The sequence below is a fragment of the Macrotis lagotis genome, chromosome 1 (assembly GCF_037893015.1).
Source record: "Macrotis lagotis isolate mMagLag1 chromosome 1, bilby.v1.9.chrom.fasta, whole genome shotgun sequence".
NCBI classification, from domain to species: domain Eukaryota; kingdom Metazoa; phylum Chordata; class Mammalia; order Peramelemorphia; family Peramelidae; genus Macrotis; species Macrotis lagotis.
Genome location: NC_133658.1, coordinates 651,645,790 through 651,665,157, shown reverse-complemented (window position 1 = coordinate 651,665,157; position 19,368 = coordinate 651,645,790). Strand labels below are relative to the sequence as shown.

The 19,368-nt window shown below is 33.2% G+C and overlaps 1 protein-coding gene across 11 annotated transcripts in view; it reads right to left on the bottom strand.

Moving 5' to 3' along the window:
- FTCDNL1 (formiminotransferase cyclodeaminase N-terminal like) overlaps positions 1-19,368 on the bottom strand; it is a 124,912-nt gene that overhangs the window by 63,245 nt on the left and 42,299 nt on the right. For 5 of the 11 annotated variants that reach the window (XM_074215368.1, XM_074215369.1, XM_074215370.1 and 2 more), the window contains one exon: positions 15,577-15,665. The exons of the other annotated variants lie outside the window; for them this stretch is intronic. The gene's annotated coding sequence lies outside the window, so the exon portion shown is untranslated. The remainder of the gene's footprint in view (positions 1-15,576; positions 15,666-19,368) is intronic. 11 annotated transcript variants of the gene reach the window in all.

The following is a 19,368-nucleotide window of genomic DNA, read 5'->3' as shown; positions in this document are numbered from 1 at the left end:
ACTTAATAGTTGAGTGACACTAGACAAGTCACTTAACCCTGTTAGACTCCATTTCCTCCTCTGTAAAATGAACTGGAGAAGAAAATGGCAAGCCACTCTAATATCTTTGCCAAGAAAACCCCAAATGGAGTCAAAAAGAGTCAGACATGACTGAACCAACAAAACAACAAATACATATTTGTTACAATGATTTTGTTTTTCTTCTTTTTCCAGCTGAGTTAATCTTTATTAGAAAGAGCAAAATAAGTGCTTCCTAATTAAAAATAAAGTAAGTTTTAAAAAAGAAATAGAATTCAAGGGAAATTGAGGTCTAAATTGTTCCTGGCAGAAAATTATTTTACTGCTCAGACTAAGCAACCAGATTTTGCTAGAGAAATAAAAAAGAGAGATGATATCAACTACAATTTTAGCAATAATTTGAAAATATGTTCCTGTTCTTTACTAGATTTAAAGATTATTGTTGAGATTCCCATAAAATTAGCCATGATGCATATAATATAATCAATGGCATATTTTCAGAAGGTATTAAATATTACGTTACATGTAAAAGAAATATATGCATTATGATGTTTTCTTATCTTAAGTACTTTCTTCACAAGGATTTATTTTCTAAAGTTGATTCTTAATAGTATAGGAATACATTATTTAGCTTATGAATTATTTCCTTTTTTTTATTCCTTGTGATGCACACTCTTTATTTTATTTCTTTATTGCATATATTCAAAATAAAGTAGGTGGGAGCAGAAAAAAAAAGAAATAGAAGTATCTAAAACTTTAGATATGTTTTCTATTTTCTAAGGAACCATGGATTCCCTATGAAATAAACAAATTGGATAGACATTTTTCTAGCATCTAAATTTTAGATTTTTGTAACCAAGGATTGTTAAGCCTTTATATAAAGTTCTTCACTAATCCAAATGTGATAAATAAATGGCAAAAAGGTGATGACATAGTCTCCTGGGGATCCATGAACCTACCATACCACTGACCAAATATGTTAGAATAACTCTCACTTTTGTCCCCAGTCTTTCTTCCACAGAGATGACAAGGTCTCACTCTGTCTTACAAGTGCTCCCCTCCAGGTTATTTTAACTGGATGTGAACCCTAAACTCTAACAGAAACAGAGAGAAAGTTTTCCTTTTCATCATTACTGCAAAGAATGGAGCATCCCTATCTAAAATTACACAAAAATCACTTATCATTTAGTGTACAGCAAATGTGTCCAACTTATTCCAATGGAATTGTCTTGATTAGTCAGTCTTGATTAGACCTACATGAATAATCAAACTATTTATAACTTGTTTCTTCAATAAAATAATTATTTTTTCTATTGTGTTTGAAAAATAATATATGGCATTATATAATTGAAATTAACATTTTAACAAATGCCCTGAATTAGTTGTTTGTCATATATCCTAACACATAATATTTTTATCTGTATTTCAGGATAACTCCTACTAAGATTATACTTATTTTAAATGTATATACTCTATACTCAAGAGAAAGTGCACATAGAACCATATTTGGATAAAGACAAATCAGGTTTTACTGCTGTTTTCACAGATTTCAACTATTTCTTGAATTATTTCAAATCTTACTATGCCCAGAAGTATTTTCTTCCAAGAAAATCAAATAATTTATTCATTTATATAGAGAGTCAATCTGAAGTATGTTTGAAATTTGTTTTAAGTAGTGTTGATTGGCATTAGGTCAATGTGGTACAGGAGGTTTGAAAAATGTAGGCTAAGGTAAAAGTTAAATTTTAATTCTTTGATTTATGTAGTGTTAGGAAGTTCATGTTCTGTTTATAAAACTGCTTTCTAAAATTATGTTATTTCATGCTGCCTTCTTTAGTTCTGTGTACTAGCCTTTTCACTTTCATTAAAGAAAAAAACCCAAAGAGTTAATGTCCATTAGGAGGGTTTAGCAAGTAGTAAGTGTAGGACAAGGTGACCTGTACCTATGTGCCTTAATCCTGACTTGAAAATGAATTCTTCACAAGTTATTGATGAATAACCTTTCTTTAAAGGCAAACCAAATAAATCCATTACAATATAACAAACGATTATGAAGCATCTGCTATAGGAAAAACACTATATCAAGTGTTTGGGAAGATACAAGGCTTGTTTAAAACAAGTTCCTTGTGTTCAAGGAGCTTATAATCTAGGAGGAAAATAAACTAGCAACATGGATAGCTATAGGACACCATTACCTAAGGACATCAGAGAATTGCAAAGTGAAGAGCAGGTCTTAGAGGAAAGTATATATTTACTAAGAATAGCAGAGAAGACTTTGCAGAAAGAAGAAAGACTTATTTAAATTTGGCTATAAAAAGACAGAAAACAAATAGGGGAAGAAAAAGAGGAAAATACTTCTAGGGGGGAAAAGAACAGAGGCATGAACATGTGATTATGAGTCAGAATAATGCAGTTTTTTTATTGCCACTTAACCTTCTTTGCCTCAGTTTTTATAAGTGTAAAATGGGCTGGAGAAGAAAATGGCAAACCACTTCAATATTTTTGCCAAGAAAATCCCAAAAGGGGTTATGAAAAGTCAGGACACAACTGAAAACAACTAAACTGTGGAGAGAAGTACTGGAAAGGCCAGGTGATACTAGAATGTGGAGAGACCTAAATTTTTAATAAAGGAGTGTAAACTTAAAACAGAAGATAATAGATACACACTGAAGATTTTTGATCAAAGATTTCCAAATCTATACATAGAGAAGATTAATATGAAGGATAGACAAGAGATTAGAGTGTTGTAAAGATTTGTAAAGAGACTACTGTAATACCCCAGGTGCATGTTACTAAGGGTCTCTACCAGGGTGTTGGCAGTAGGAATAATACAGAGGGGACAAAAGTGAGAGACATGACTGAAATCACTGAATTAAATGCTTTTTTTCCCTGTTACAGATTTCCCCCTGTTGTCTGCCTTGTTTTTTTTCCATGATGTAAAATTGATGATGATAATGATGTTTGTCCTTTGTTCTCAAAGAAGAACATCATCATCATGTTATACCAATACAAGCATAATGTAAGAGTGATTTCTGATTTAAATGATCATTTCTTACATTGCTACTCATTGTTATCACCTTTTCCCTTTCTTACTGATACCCTCAAAATTCTAAAACCACAAATATAATATGTATTAACAATAGAAGATTTGTTATAATGACTGAAGAAAGAGCATGATATTTGGGTAAATGGAGTAGCAGAAGATAGGTATCCAGGAATGGAACATCTTTTATTATTTGTGTGAGATTCCTTTCAGTCCCAGTCAGGATATCTTAAAATTTCACTGTAGGTTGAAAAATAAATCAACTTCACAACTGCAAGATGGGAGAGGCATGGCTAGATAGCAGTTTTCATGAAAAGAAAATTGTGGGGGTTTAAATGGACTGAAATTGCAATAAAAATCAACAATGGCATATGAATGCAAAAAAAAAAGAAAGAATCAGTCCTAGGCTGCATTAAGAAAAAATATGTCAAGGGGAGAGGTGAGAGACCTTTTGCACTCTACAAGAGGTATCTACCTCTGGAATATTTTGTTAATGCATACATTTTAGAAAATGATGCTTATCCTGATGAAGAGAGAGGTACATAATAGTTGTATTTAAATATTTAAAAGGCTGCCACATGGAAAAGGGATTAGATGTGTTCTAATCCCAGAGAACTGAACTAAAAGTGAAGTATGAATTGTTGTAAAGAGGCACAGTTAGACTTAATGTAAGGAGAAAAATAATTTTTTCCCATTGTTAAAACTATCCTAAAATGGGATGGGTCACATTAAGACCATAGATCTTCATTTTTTGATGAGAAAAATGTGGGTGATTTGCCCCAGGTCACAGTGAAATGATAGAATCAGGATTCAAAGTCAAATTCAGATTTTTCCATTGAAGTAGGCTTCCTCAGGTAAACTGTCTCCCTCATTGGAAGTCTCTAAGCAAAGGCTGGATAATCAATTGCCAGGTATGTTGCATGAAGAATTCTTGCTTGGGTATACTTTAGTTTATGATACTACTGAGGTCACTTCAAGCACTACAATTCTATGATGCAGTGACATGATATTGCAAGCACTACAATTCTATGATGCAGTGACATGATATTGAGACAGGAGTCTGGAATTAAACTCCAATTTATCCAAATTTTCCTCCATCTTTATTATACTTTGTATAATCATAACTCACACTGCATAATTTAGAATAACCAGAAGTGTCTCATGGAGTTTTTCATTTGAGCTGTTGTTGTTTTCAAAATTATGTGTTCCAAGTACTGTTGAAGGCTACTTGAGCAAGTTTGAGGTGAGAGGTCAATTGTGGCCAACCCCCCCCCAAAAAAAACCTAAGCTCTAGTGACCCTTGAGCTGAAAACTTCCACAGAACTGTGATTTGATAACACAACTGCATCACTCATGGCCTCACTTGTCGATAAGACCTGTTTCCAAACTTCTTGACCTGGATTACATCCTGTTGGGTTACATCTTGCCCAAAACCAAGTTTACATCATTGTTTTTATCCTGTATGCTAATTTTATGGTTTTCTTCTATAAGAACTGTTTGATGTTTTCAATAAACTGGCTCTGCTAAATGTCCTGCTAGCATTCCCCACCTGAGCTGAATTGATCTCCTGCTGGTCAGGAGGGGATCAAAACAAAGCACAAAATTAAAAATCACTTCTTAAAATGGATTTTGAACTTTACTAAAAGGCAGTACTATATGCAAAAATTTTGTCAAAATGACCTTCCAACAAGAGTAATGAGACATAGGATAGGAAAGAAAACCTAAGTTTGAATTCTGTGTTTATGACAAACCTGTGTGACCCTTGGCTATTATTTCATCTTCTTGGGCATTAGGCTTGTCAAATGAGGAGGCTAGCATAAAAATATTTTTAACACTACTATTTATTGTTACAAAAAAGTGGAACTGGACTTCCATCAACTGGAGAATGCCTGAACAAAATGCAATAAATATGCTTAATGGAATTTTACTCATCAAAAGGAAAGAACAATCAAGTAGAAATCAGAGAATCATGGGAAGATTAGCAAGAACTGATTCAAGTGAACAGAGCAAGAAGAATACTTTATTCAATGACTACAATAATGTAAATAAAAACAATATAAAAGGTTATTAGAACTCTAATTAATGCAGGGACCAATTCTGACTTTAGGAGTACTGAGATGAAATATACTTAATATGAGACATATATTGTCAGATGTGGTCAGTGTATTTGTTTTCTTTGGGGAGAGGGAAGATTGTATTATTGGTAGTATCAATGAGAAATCATAATTAAACCCCCCAAAAAAGTATAAATGAAACATTTATACAATAAAATGACTAGATTAGCCTGTAAAATTTTAAGGACAAAATGGAATAGACTGTGAGGGATATGCCTTCCCCTTTTCAACAAGGCTCTTGCCTTGTCCAAATTGTCACTCACTTTCAAGTCAACCACTAACAATTTTAATTGCTTGTTTTACCATTTCTGCTTGGAAAGTTTTACATTAACAGCTCAGTTATTCAGTGAAAAAGTACTTAAAAACACCAAATAATATTATACTCAGTTGCTTCTTCTTTTATCCATGATTAAAAACACAAAGAGTATCAGATGGTCTAAGAATGTAAAATAGTCACAGATAATAAAGAAATATTGTCTCAGGAGATACTAATGTGTCTTCAGATTTTTGCTTTCTGTCCCAATCTCATAAGTTAATTGGTCAAGGTTTCCATCTAGGACCTGGTCCTTCCCAAATAGGAAGTGTGGTTGTGGTTCCATTGAAAAGATATAAATTATATATATATATATACATATATATATATATATATACATATATATATATTCCCTAAAGAATATTTTAGAATATTTTCAAATACTATTGCTTTGCATTGTTTTGAGCAGACAAATATTCAGAGTTGAGAATGAATTTTTGTTTTAAAAAAGTAAAAAAATAATTTCTAAATGAACTATGAAAGATTATTAACATAATCCCCTCCCCCTCCCAAGGGAGTAACTGTGAAATCAGTTGTCTGGAACTAAGAGCATGGTTAAATGCCCAAAGATGCTAAGGAGAGCTAAAGAAACAAAACAATCTATGGAAAGATGAACTAAAATGAGTGAAATCTTTCAGAAGCATCAAAGACCAGAGTTGAAGAAGCTCTAATGTGTGTTTTTCCTTTCTAATTTTGTAAGCTTTATTTGTTAGAACATGAAACAAGTATGCTAATGGGTGTTGGTTTTATCTTGATAAACCAGTTATAAAAGCATATGATTTAGAGCTAGAAAATACCTTATAGATTGAACTAGAATATATCTTATGGATCCTCTGTGTGCATCCCCTTCATTGTAAAGAAGAGGAAGATGAAGTCCATGAAGTTTAAGTGACTATGGATAATAAGGGTCAGAGCTAGGACTCAAACCCAGAATCCTTTACTTCAAATATAATATCCTTCCTACTAACCATGTGGCATTTTCTACATTTCTTCACTTTAAAATGAAGAGATTGAACTGTAGGATCATCTATTTCTTTCAAGTTATAGGTCTTGTCACCCTAGTTCCAATGTTGTTCACAGTCTATACTCTTATTCCTTCCAGCTATTTCCCAAAGTTCATAAAATGTTATGGGAAGCTTAAGTGGTTCAATGGATAAAGCACTGGGCCTGAAGTCAGGAAGACCTGAGGTCAAATCCAGTCATAGACACTTACCGTGTGATCCTGGACAAGACACTTGTTTACCTCAGTTTCCTCATCTATAAAATGGAGTTAATAATAATATCATACCAGTAATTGCATAGTTCTTAGTATAAAGCCTGGAACCCAGTAGGAACTATATATAAATATTAGGTATTATCAAGACGATGATGAAAATGGACTAGGACTATGAATGCATCAAGAAAAATTCATCATCACTGCTTAGAAAGGTATAAAGTATTCATTGACTGTAGTTAGTAGTGTCAACAGAATAGATATAGCATTACCCCCATTACTTCCTAGAATAACTAAAAGAGCACTGAATTGAAAATCATTTTGCCTAGGTTCAGATGTTAGTTCTGTTATTAATTGTGTAACAAACAAATCACTTAACCTTTATGGGACTCAGTTTCTTAAACTTTAAAATGAAAGATTAGTTCCTTCCAACTCAAAATCCTATGACTAGAATGGGGAGGTAGAGAGAGAAGTAAATCTGCCAAAATACTTTTTCATGGTGTTAGTAAAGTTATTTAAACTTTTGATTATGATAATTTTAAAATTTCCTTCCATTCTCTCTTCCATCTACAAATGAATGTTGAGTCTACATGAAGCCTAGATGGGAAAGAAAAACTAGATGCAATCTCTAAATGAAAGTTAAAGATCTTCATATCAGAATCAGAGTCAATAAGTAGAGATATTTATTCATATTTCAAAATCCAAGTGTGCCCAGATAGGATACCTTTTGTTGAAAAAGGATCCTTTTTTGGATAATTTTTTGGATAATCATGAATTAGAACAGTACTTTCAGCACAATAATTTCTATCTGTCTTACCCTGAATTTTATCTCTCTCATTTTCCTAGTATATTAATGGTTTGATTCCCTTAATGAAAACTCAAGGAGAACAATTCCTTTAGAGCAAAGATTATTAGTCCCACAAAACAGTAATACTAAAAACTGAAATCTGTATTAGATTCCAAATAAATAAATAACTAAATCAAATGGACACATTTCTAAGGAATATATTTAATTAGAGATATGCTGCTGGGTGTTAAGCCTAAAAATATTACTTAAGAGAAAATAGTACAGACACTAGATTTGTCAATTTCATTAAAAGCAAAATTCAAAATTAAATAATAATATGGAAAAGAAAATTATAGTTAAGAATGGGGAAGGTTCAGTAATCATATCCTTAACCAGGCACTATGATTGCATCGCATTCATATCCTTCCCAATTGTTCTGTCATTTACAATATCGGCATTCTTAATATTCTATTTGAAGAGTAGTATATCCTATCCAATTCTTATTTGGTGTTTTAACTCTTGAGAGACAGATTTCTTGGCTTTTCTATTGTGCTTTGGGTAAGACAACTTGTTTTTCTTGCTTCCCCCTCCCCTTGCCAATCAGATCTTTTTTATTTCCATTTTTCTTCACCCTATGTAAGCTGGGATTTTTTAGTCTGTATTACACTTCAACTCTTCCAGATGGAATTCTCTTCCTTCAGTTGGTGACATTTGCAGTTATAGGTCTGCCTGTAAAAGTACTTTTGATTCCGCTGTGTTTTTACTGCTGAATATAAATATGGCCGGTGTGAAATACCTGTTTTACTTCTTTAAATCTAAACTCAATTTCCACTGTATGGTGGCTTATAATAACTTCACTCTCCTGAAATCTGTAAAACGGCTCAATCTTATAGTTTCTTAACAAGTTTGGAAAAAATTCCTAATCTTAAAACATTTTCATGGCCATGAAACTGTATGCTTTTTTGAGGCAATTCTATTAAAAAGTTTATCTTCAAAAGCAAAAACAATTAATTCTTCTTACATGATTAATGAAAATATGAATAGCAGAAAAGACTAGAAAAATCTGGAAGAATAAAAGTATCCTTCAGGTAGTTCTGAAACCAAATTCTCTGGAGAATAAGTCCCTTTTTTGAGTAATGAATATTACTTAAACATTTGCTCTATAGAAGTACTTAATCTTCTAGCTTTATATTAAACCTCAAACGTAGGAGTAATATAATTTGATCGTTTGTTCTTAAGAATAATAAAGGAAATCTATACCCACACATTAAATATATAAATTCAATGGGGATTATTAACATTTTCCTAAGATATTTAGAGATAAAGATTACTATCTCTTTCTTTATGAATGTGTGTTGTGATTGTCATTAGTTTGTATTTTTTTAAAAAACCTACTTTAAAACAAAAAAAGAACTTTTGACTTTATGATCCTAAACTAAGTGAGAAAAACATTAGGTCAAGAGACCTTAACTGAAGACCCAGTTTAGTCCCCTCACAAAATGTTATTGGAAATAAAAATTAAGTTGACCAAGGATTTAGCATCATAAATATGTCACATACTATCATGAGAGGGCATTGCCTTTCCCTAATGTGAAAGATAAATTATTGACCAAATTCTATTGCCTTTTCAAATCTTCATAAACTACAATGGAAAGTCTATGGTTTTATATAGCCATGTACTTCCAATTGTAGTACAGAATATATTTTCTATATTTTGTTTAATAAATAGGTTCGTGGAAACAAGCATTTTGGTATGATTAAGTAGGATCTAAACTCCATTTGACAGCACCATCTTGTGGATCTTTGAGGAAGTCATTGCTTATTTCAGTTTAATTATATCTAAATAAGAATTTTAAGTTTATATATAAATTTGCAGTCTGAAAATCACTATTTCACAGTAGTTCTAAGATGTTAGTAATACATATTGATGATGATTTAAAAAATTATGACACTTTAAAAATAGTTACAAAATTGTTTATTTTCTCTACTTTACATTATGAACTTCCAACCTTTAATCATATGGTATGAAAAACTTCCTATGAAGGATACTATCAACCTTCTAGGCACTCAAGTTTCTAAACCTGGAGTCATCCTCAACTCTTTACTCTCTATCACCTCACATACCCAACAGGTTTCCAAATTTTATAGGTTTTTCTGACCCAACATTTTTCACTTCTCACTATTCACACAATTACAGCTCTTATTTGAACTCATTATCTTTTATCTAAGCTATTACAATAGCTGTCTAACTTGTCTCCCTGACTCAAATCTCTTTCTTCTTCAACTTCTCTATATATAGTACCAACGTGATATAGTGATACCTCTATACTTATTCTTGATGAGTGATAAATTTTTCCCATAAGAAATAATGAAATTAGAAATAATTCTTAAAAGTTTTCTAGAAATAATTTTGATTACATTAAAAAGTTTTTATACAAATAAAGCCACTGCAACTAAAATCAAAAGGAATGTGGTAAGTTGGGAAATAATGTTTACAACTAGTGTTTCTGGCAAAGGACTCATTTCTAAAATATATAGAAAAGTGAGTCAAATTTATAAAAAAGAAAAGTCATTCCCCAATTGATAAATGGTCAATTATGGAAAGGCAATTCTCAGAAAAAGAAATCAAAGATATTTTTAATCATATGAAAAATTGCTTAAAATCATTATTGATTGGAGAAATGCAAATTAAAACATCTCTGAAGTACCTCTTCACATCTTTCAGATCGACCAATATGACTTGAAGGAAAATGATTGATGTTGGAGTAGATGTGGGAAAACTGGAACACTGACGCATTGTTGGTAGAGTTGTGAACTGATCAAACCTTTCTGGAGAGAAATTTGGAATTATACCCAAAAGGCAATAAAAATGTGCATGCCTTTGATTCAGCAATGCCACTACTGGGTCTGTATCATGAAAAGATAATGAAAAAGACTAAAAGTCACACATGTTTTCATAGCAGTTCTTTCCTGTAGTGGCAAAGAATTGGAATTTGAGGGGTATACCCATCAATTGGGCAATGGCTAAACAAATTGTGATATATGTATGTGATGGAACACCATTGTTCTATTAGAAATCATGAGGGTCAGGATTTCAGAAAAGCCTGGAAAGACTTGCATGAATTGATGCTGAGTGAGATGATCAGAACAGAAGAACATTATACATATTAGCAACAACATGGGGTGATGATCAAAATTTGATGCACCTGCTTACTCCACCAGTTCAATAATCAAAGACAAATCTAAAAGACATGATGGAAAATACCATCCTTATCCAGAGAAGGAACTGTGAAGTTTAAATGAAGACTAAAATTATTATCTTCAATTGTTAAAAGTCATCTTATATATTATGTCATTTTTTCTCTCAAATGTTTTCTTTTTTCTGTTTGGATCTGAACATGTTCAATATTGATCTATGTTTAGCATGGCTATAAATGAAGAATCTTTATCAAATTATTTTCTGTCAAGGAAGGGGGAGGGAGAAAAATTGTAAAACTCAAAAAAAAAAAAAGATTAGTTAAAAACTACCATGGCATGTAGTTGGAAAAACAAATAAATGTAATATTTTTTTTAGAAAAACATTTGCCAGGGTGGCTAGGTGGCGCAGTGGATAGAGCACCAGCCCTGGAGTCAAGAGTACCTGAGTTCAAATCCAACCTCAGACACTTAATAATTACCTAGCTGTGTGGCCTTGGGTAAGCCACTTAATCCCATTGCCTTGCAAAAACCTAAAAAAAAAAAATTCCCTGTAAGTTTCACACTTTACTGGGCTAATATTAAGTAATACAATTGTTTTTGTAATACAAAAAAACCCACAACTAAATAGACATGAATTTTTAAAAAGCATATAAATAATATAATAAATAATAATACATAAATAAAAATACATAAAAAATAAAACTTAACTGTATTTTATCTATACTGAGAGAAATTCCTGGTATAATGGGTTATTTTTTGTCCTTTACTCTGGAAGAGGACCATAACATCAGGGAGGTGATGCCATGACATGCAATTGAATTGGATTTAAATAAGGGAGTCCTATGCAAAGTCGCCAGCCTCCCTTTTTTTTTCCTCCAGAGACATCCGGGTTCAGTGACCAGATATGAATCAGGATAACTAAATGTGGCCTAGGCTGTAGTGGGGAAAACCTGCATTTTTAAAGGTAAGGTCTTTCCCAATTTGACTGAGGTAAAACTCATTCAGTGATTAAGGCTAGGTAAGAGAGATGAGGCAGAGGCCAAGAATGATCACTTTTGCTTAAGCTGGGAGAGGAAGATTTTCAGGACTTCTCAGGGATTAAGGTGGGTGAGTAAGAAATGAATTAGCCTCTTTCTTTCATAATAAAGAAAAAAATCAATCTGGAAGGGGAGATCCTCAGGGTTTGGGGCTAAAACAGAAATAATTGCTATTTTACATTCACTCTCTGAACCAATCAAGGTCCAAACAATAAGCAAGTGAGCTTAGCCTGGGGTTCTGAACTATTTCTGAGCTATACTGGAAGACGATGGTTGTGCTCTATTTCACTGTGACAGCATTTTCTCTTGTGGGGGTGGTATTGTGACCCATACAAGTTCCTGTTGTTTGTCCTTCATTCTCCAAGAAGATCTTGACACCAGAGGGATGAGGTCATGACAAGCAGGTGAATTGGATTTGAGTGAGGGGGTGCTGTACTAAGTCACCAGTCTCATTTTCTCCTCCAGAGCCATCTGAGTCCAGTGGCCAGATATGGATTAGGATGACTGAAGATGGCCCTGGATGCGAGGCAATCAGGGTTAAGTGACTTGCCCAAGGTCACATAGCTAGCAAATATTAAGTTTCTGAGGCTGGATTTGAACCCAGGTCCTCCTGACTCGAAGACTGGTGTTCTCTCCACTGCACCAACTAGCTGCCCAGATACAAGTGAGAAAAGTCTAGAGCAAGCACAGAATGCTGAAGCATCCCCCCCCACCCCCATCAAAATGCATCAAGTAACAGGTATGATGAGCTATCAGGCTGAAACTAGGAATAGACCAATATCTCATACCCTATATCAGGATAAGGTTGAAAAGAAGAAAGACAAGAAGCTGCAGTACTTCCTGTTAAATACCCTTCTGTAGCGGGTTGGACAAGGGGTGGTGCTTGGGGAGTATTCTTTCACCTTGAACCAGGTATCTTCCTATGGCAAATTACATACTGTCCTTCTTATCCCAAGGTGTGCATCCCCAAAGTTCAACATGTCATTTCCTGTCATGCCAGGTCTATGGCCAAGGTTAAGTGAAGAGGAAGATGGGAGACAGGATAAAAACAACAGGGGTCAAGGGGAGAGAGGATACAAACAACAGGGGTCAGTTTACATCTCAGGAGCAAAGAACCTTCCACAATTACCAATATTTTAACAGCATTGAAAAATTGCAGAATTTGTTTTTGGTACATTCATAATTCTTTCATAAATCTCTGTATCAATTAATACAGAGATTTATGAAAGAATTATGAATGTACCAAAATCAAATTCTAGGTCTGTATCCCAAAGAGATCACAAAAAAGGGTTAAAAAAATCCACATGTAGTGAAATATTTACAGCAGCTTTGTTGTAATGACAAAGAATTGGAAATTGAGGGGATGTCCATCAATTGGGAAATGGGTAAACAAATAATTGTGGTATATGAATGTGATGGAGTATTATTCTGTAAGAAATCACAAGGGACAGGCCTTCAGAATAACCTGGAAATATTGAGCTGAGTGAAATGAGTAAACTAAAAGAACATTATATACACTAACAGCAAAATTGGATAATGATCAACTATGATGGACTCACACATTTCAACAGTTAAGAATCAAAGACAATTCTAAAAGACTTGTGATAGAAAATGCCATCCATATCCAGAGAAGGAACCATCAAGTTTAAAAGCAGACTAAAGCTTACTATCTTCAATTTTTAAAAGTTGTCTTTTGTATTATATCTTTTTTCCTCTCTAATGTTTCTTTATTTGAATTTGATTTTTCTTTTATAATATGATTAATATAAATCTATGTTTAGCATGGTTATACATGTATAGCTTATATTAGCTTGATTTCTGTAGGAGGATAGGTCAGAGGAGGGTGAGAGGTTGAAAATGCAAAACTCAAAACCTTGTAAAAATGATTGTTGAAAACTACCATTCATTTCCTGTAGTTGAAAAAATAAATACAATATTTCAATAATTAAAAAAAAGAAATTCTAGTGGTTCTCTGTTTCTTGTAGGATCAAATGTAGACTTCTTGGTTTGGTAAGCCTGACTTCAATTTACATATTCCATCTTATTGTACGTTACTTTCTTTAATGAATTCTTTCATCTAGTTAAACTATAAGAAGCTAAGTTGTAAGAAATTCTTCACATTTAACACCTATCATCTCTTAGACTTCAAACAGCCTATTCTCCTTATCCAGAAGGTTCTCATTCCCTCTCTCCACTTTTAAGAATTCCTAGGTTCCTATAAGACTCAACTCAAGTATACTTCCTGCATGATACCTTTCATGATTTCCCCCTTGGCTGCTAATGACTTCCTCTCCCAAATTACCTAGCATTTATTTTATATATAATTTCATATATACTTTTATATTGCTACCAGAAAAATGTGTGATGGACTAAAGGTTTCAGAGGTTTGAACAAATGTGAAAGAATCACTTAAAAGATTGACTCTGACCCAGAAGAATTTAGGAACAAAAAGGTTGTATAAGTTTTACTGTGGTTAAAGTTAAGAGAAACAGAGAGACAGAGAGGGAAAGGGAGAGAAGGAGATTTAACAGCAGTTGCTGCTGCCATTAGGGAATAAGTAGTAAGGAAAACTATAAGGGCATGAGAGGTTATCTGGGGCATCACATTCCCCAAGGGCCTCCTAAAGGAAGACTCACCTTAACTGAAGAATAGAGTGAGGTTTTTTGTTTTGGTTTTTGTAAGGCAAAGAGGAGTTAAGTGATTTGCCCAAGGTCATACAACTAGGTCTGAGGATAGATTTGAACACAGGTCCTCCTGACTGCAGGACTGGTGCTCTATCAAACTAGCTGCCCCCCTTGCAAGTGAGTATTTGAAAGGGCAGAAAGATGTGATAATTAGGGATATGTAGATGAAGGGCAAAGATGTCTTATTAAGGACATGTAGATAAGAGGCAATAGCTCAAAGATCTAATCCTTTCAGATTAGGGAAGGGTTCAATTGTGTTGTTGATAGGGGATTTGTCTTGGGTTTAGGGGCAAGGACTTTACCAAAAAGTTCATTGGCCTCAACTCTATAGCATGGACCATAGGATGGGAATCAGTATTAATCTAAGATACATGGTCAGTATAGAGGGAACAGATCAAAGAACATATTTTCTTAACATTTCCTCTACTTCAGTATAAATGTGTGTATATATACATATACATATATATATATATTATATATATATATATGTATATGTATATAAATGTTGCCTGCCCTATAAAATAAAAGCTCTCTGAGGCATGGATTGTTTTGTTTTATTAATGTCTTTCAAATCTCATAGACTAACATGAAACCTGCCATATTATAAGTGCCTAACAAAATATTGCCAACTAATTATAATTGATTTTTGGCATTCATAAAGTGTCTTAAATTTTATAGGGTTTTTTAAAATACATTATCTCATTTGAATTGTCAGCTTTTTATTTGGCTATATATGGTCCCATGAATTATTCTGTGTAAGTTGGAAAGTCTATCCTCATGATTAATTTCTCTCTCTACACCCAAGTACCTTTGTTACATCTGCTAGCACTGATCTTTGGTGGATTTTGCATTTGCCATGCAATAGCAAGGGAAAATTCTGCATCTCAATTTTAATATCTGGTTCTGGACACCAGCTATGAAGCACTAATCATCACAGAAAACACAGTGAAGTTGCCCATAAGGGCATATCTCTCTTGGTAAGCTTAAGTGAAACTGAAACTGAAAATAATTCAGTCCTCTATATCTTTTGACACATTACATGTTCATGTTGTTATTCTAATGTCATTCAGTTGACTTTTATGTGCTTATCCCATTCTAAACCCTATTTCCCCTCCTTTGCCAGTATTTAATTCTCTCTATCATATACAGAGCATAGTAATCACACCTACCTTTTTCTTCTAGTAGAAGGAAGTTCCAAAAGTAAAGTTAGGGGTAGTAAAATCAACTCATCCCATTCGATCTTATTTCACTCTATATGCTATTGGCAGAGAAACAATAAGAAACAATGTTGAAAAAAAGAGCATAAAGAAGGGGAAAGGACCTACAGGTACAAACAATTTATGGCAGCTTTTTTGTGGTGGCAAAGAATTGGAAATGAGAGGCTATCCATCAGTTGGGGAATGGCAGAACAAATTGTGATATATATAAATATAATAAAATACTATTTGTTATTAGAAATGACAAGGAGAGGGGCACTGGGTAGCACAATGGATAGAGCACCCACCATGGAGTCAGGAGTACCTGAGTTCAAATCCAACCTCAAACACCTAATAATTACCTAGCTGTGTAGCCTTGGGCAAGCCACCTAACCCCAGTGCCTTGCAAAAACTAAAAAAAAAAAAAAAAAAAAATGACAAGGAGGGTGGATTTCAGAAAAACTTAGACATTAGTGAACCAATGCAAAGTAAAGTAAGAAGAGCCAGAACATTGCACACAGTAACACCAAAGTTGTGTGATAATCAACTATAAATAACTTAGTTGTCTGCAATACAATGATCCAATACAATTCCAAAGGACTCATGATGGAAAATGCTATCTATAACCAGTGAAAGAACTGATGGAGTCAATGCAGAATGAAGCATACTATTTTCACTTTATCTTTTTCATGTTTTTTCTTCAGTTTCTTCTTTTACAACATGACTAATTAGGAAATGTTTTACATGATTGTACATTTATTACTTATTAAATTCCTACTTTTTAGGGAGAGGGTAGAGTGAAAGGGAAGGAAAAAATTCAGATTTCAAATTTTTAAATGAATGCTAACACTTTTCTTTACATAATATGTAATATTTACAAAATACATATAAATAATAAAAATACTATTAAAAAGAAAGGATGCTGAAGTGGAAAATTGAGAGGGCAGTTTTGATCCCACATAATTACATTCTAGTACAAATAGTAGCTAAAATCGAAATAAAATGATCATGTAATGACCAAATGTTCTTTGCATTATATAGGCTATTCATCTGTTTCATTGGTTAATGTAGTCATAACTCAGTACAGTGGATAGAGAACAAGAAAGTCTCAGTCTTTGATGGAGTTTTGCACATATTGACTGGGTGACATATTGGCAAAGCTCTTCCCCTCTCAGTAGCCCAGGCAACTGAGGAGCTCAGATTTTAAGTTGCTGAGAAGATGCCAATCTGTTTTGATAGAAGAAATTCCTCAGTAGGAGCCCCCTGTACTAATAGAATCAAAGTTCTAGTCCCCGCCCAAAAAAAGCAACTTAAAATTGATCTAATGACAATGGTTCAGGTCCATTAAATCTAGCTTCTAGGCTTAAATGTAAGGATAGATAAGTCCTAAGAGCATTGGGGCCCTATCATTATAACTGTCTTTGAATCTGTCTTTGAATCCTCAGTGCTTAGCACATATGTAATTATTATTCAGTCATTTTCAGTCATGTCCAAGTTACTATGACTCCATTTGGTGTTTTCTTGACAAAGATTTTGGAGTAGTTTGCCATTTCCTTCTCCAGTTCATTTTACAGACAAGAAAACTGAGGTCAAAAGGTAAAGTGACTTGCCCAGGGTCTCACAGCTAGTAAGTGAGGTTAGATTTGAATCTGACTCCCAGCCCAACAATCTAAGCACTATGGAACCAACCCAGCTGCTCCCACTATGCCTGGCACATAGTAGGTGATTAATATATATATGTTCTTTGTTTGGTTGATATCTTGGGTAAACAGCAGAATGTTTTGATTGGAAGTATGGATATAGCATTACACTAAGAACTAATAACTTTAATCCTGATTTTAGAAACCTGCTATATTCCTAAATCATTTAACTTCTGAATTCATTTTCCCATGGGATCTAAACCAATAATGTGTGGTACTGGACATCTAACCTGAAATGCTAGAAGAAAAAGAAATATTCTCATCAAATAAGGAGCCATTGGTATGATACTAGAGAAATGTGCAACAGAGAGTTCTGCCTGATAACACAAAATAAAAGGACCAGAGTGAGGTTTAGGAATTCACTACAGTGTTGAGAGTAAGAAAAGATGTTTTGTAAGTTGAGTCTTAACCTTAACCTCTAACTTACAGAATATTATACCAACGTGTAGTACCAGAATGGATTGAATTTATCAAATGTTTCCCACAAAAGTCAATGACTAAAGCAGATGTGAACAATTAATCTCAACATTAGTTGCAGCTTAGACTTTAACTATAAAACACATGATAAATATTATAGATAAATTGCATATTTTATGCATGTTATATATAGTAAAAGTTACCAATATTTTATTCAACGAATAGAATATATTTACTTTCCCTTATGATTGCCTTAGGCATATGTATATTAAATGTTAATAGATATATTTTATAAATAATTGATATATGTTCTTTCTATAATAACCTTAGGAATGTATATTAATAAAGTTGATATTTTTGTTTATATACAAAATCTTTTTTTCTGTAGTTGCCAATACAATATATTCTAATCAGTTGTTTGTTTTTTGACAAAGCATTCAAGTTAAGTGACTCACCTAGGGTCACACACTCAGCTAGTAAGTGTTAAAGAGTCTGAGATCACATTTGAACTCAGGTCCTCCTGACTCTAGGACTGGTGGTCTAGCCACTATTTCATCTAGTTCTAATCAGTTTTTAAAATTTAAAATGAGAAATGCTTTTACTCAGAAAACAGACACTGTGTGGCTAATTTTTTTTAAAAAAAGATACATATCCTGAAAACATTATCTCTTTTAAAAATAAACAATGCACACTTTTCTCATTCTGACCCATTCCCACCCATTCCAACACACCCTGCCCTCAAACAAAGCAGGTTAATTGAAGATTTTTGTTCCTTTGGGCTTCTGACCTTACTTTTGGTTTTAAATTTCAGGGTAGAATGGGTTTTTAGCTAAGGAACTTTCATTGGCAATCACAGCTTCTAAAGTAAAGGGGGGAAAAACCCTTTTTTGACTTTAAATTTCACTCATTTCCTAATCCAAAAAAAGAAATGAATGATAAATCTCTTCCTGTTAGTAGATAGGTTTCTGGTCTAGATGGAAATTGTTGTGTGTTGATTTTTTTTGAAATCTCTATTGCATATTGTATACATAATTATTCTAAAATTAGTTTTTAATGTAGCAAAGTTTACTTAATCGGGAAGTCAATGATGGAATCCTAGAAATTATTGCATGATTTTATTGTTCTCTTAATTTTAATATTTTTAAAAGGTATAAGATAAGCCATATAGGAGGCTAGAACTAATTTTTCCCCCTGGGGAGGCTTCACAAAGCAATTGTAATAGTAAATAAACTTTATTGTATTCTATGTGCAGAGCAAAAAAAAGAAAAGAAAATATAGCTAAGATACTCTTTTTTTGTCATCAAAGACCGGATGATTAAATCTATCTTTCTTTAACTTCTTTGCCAATGATTCACTACTATGAATCAGTCTTTAAGTTCTCACTTGAAAGTAGCTACCATCATATCACTTACAACGATAACAAAAATGAGCTCATTTTAGATTAGTCATGTAATATCTGCTAGACATTACCATTATAGAAGCATAGAATGTGAAGAGACTTATAAAAAGTAATTTGTTTTTTCTTCTGTCTCTAGACAGGCCAATGTATATATGGAGTATAACTTTTATGTTAAAGGCTTCCAGCCTTTTCCAATGACAATCATAGGATATAGAATTTTAAAAAGTACATTGAGGTTATCTGATGTAA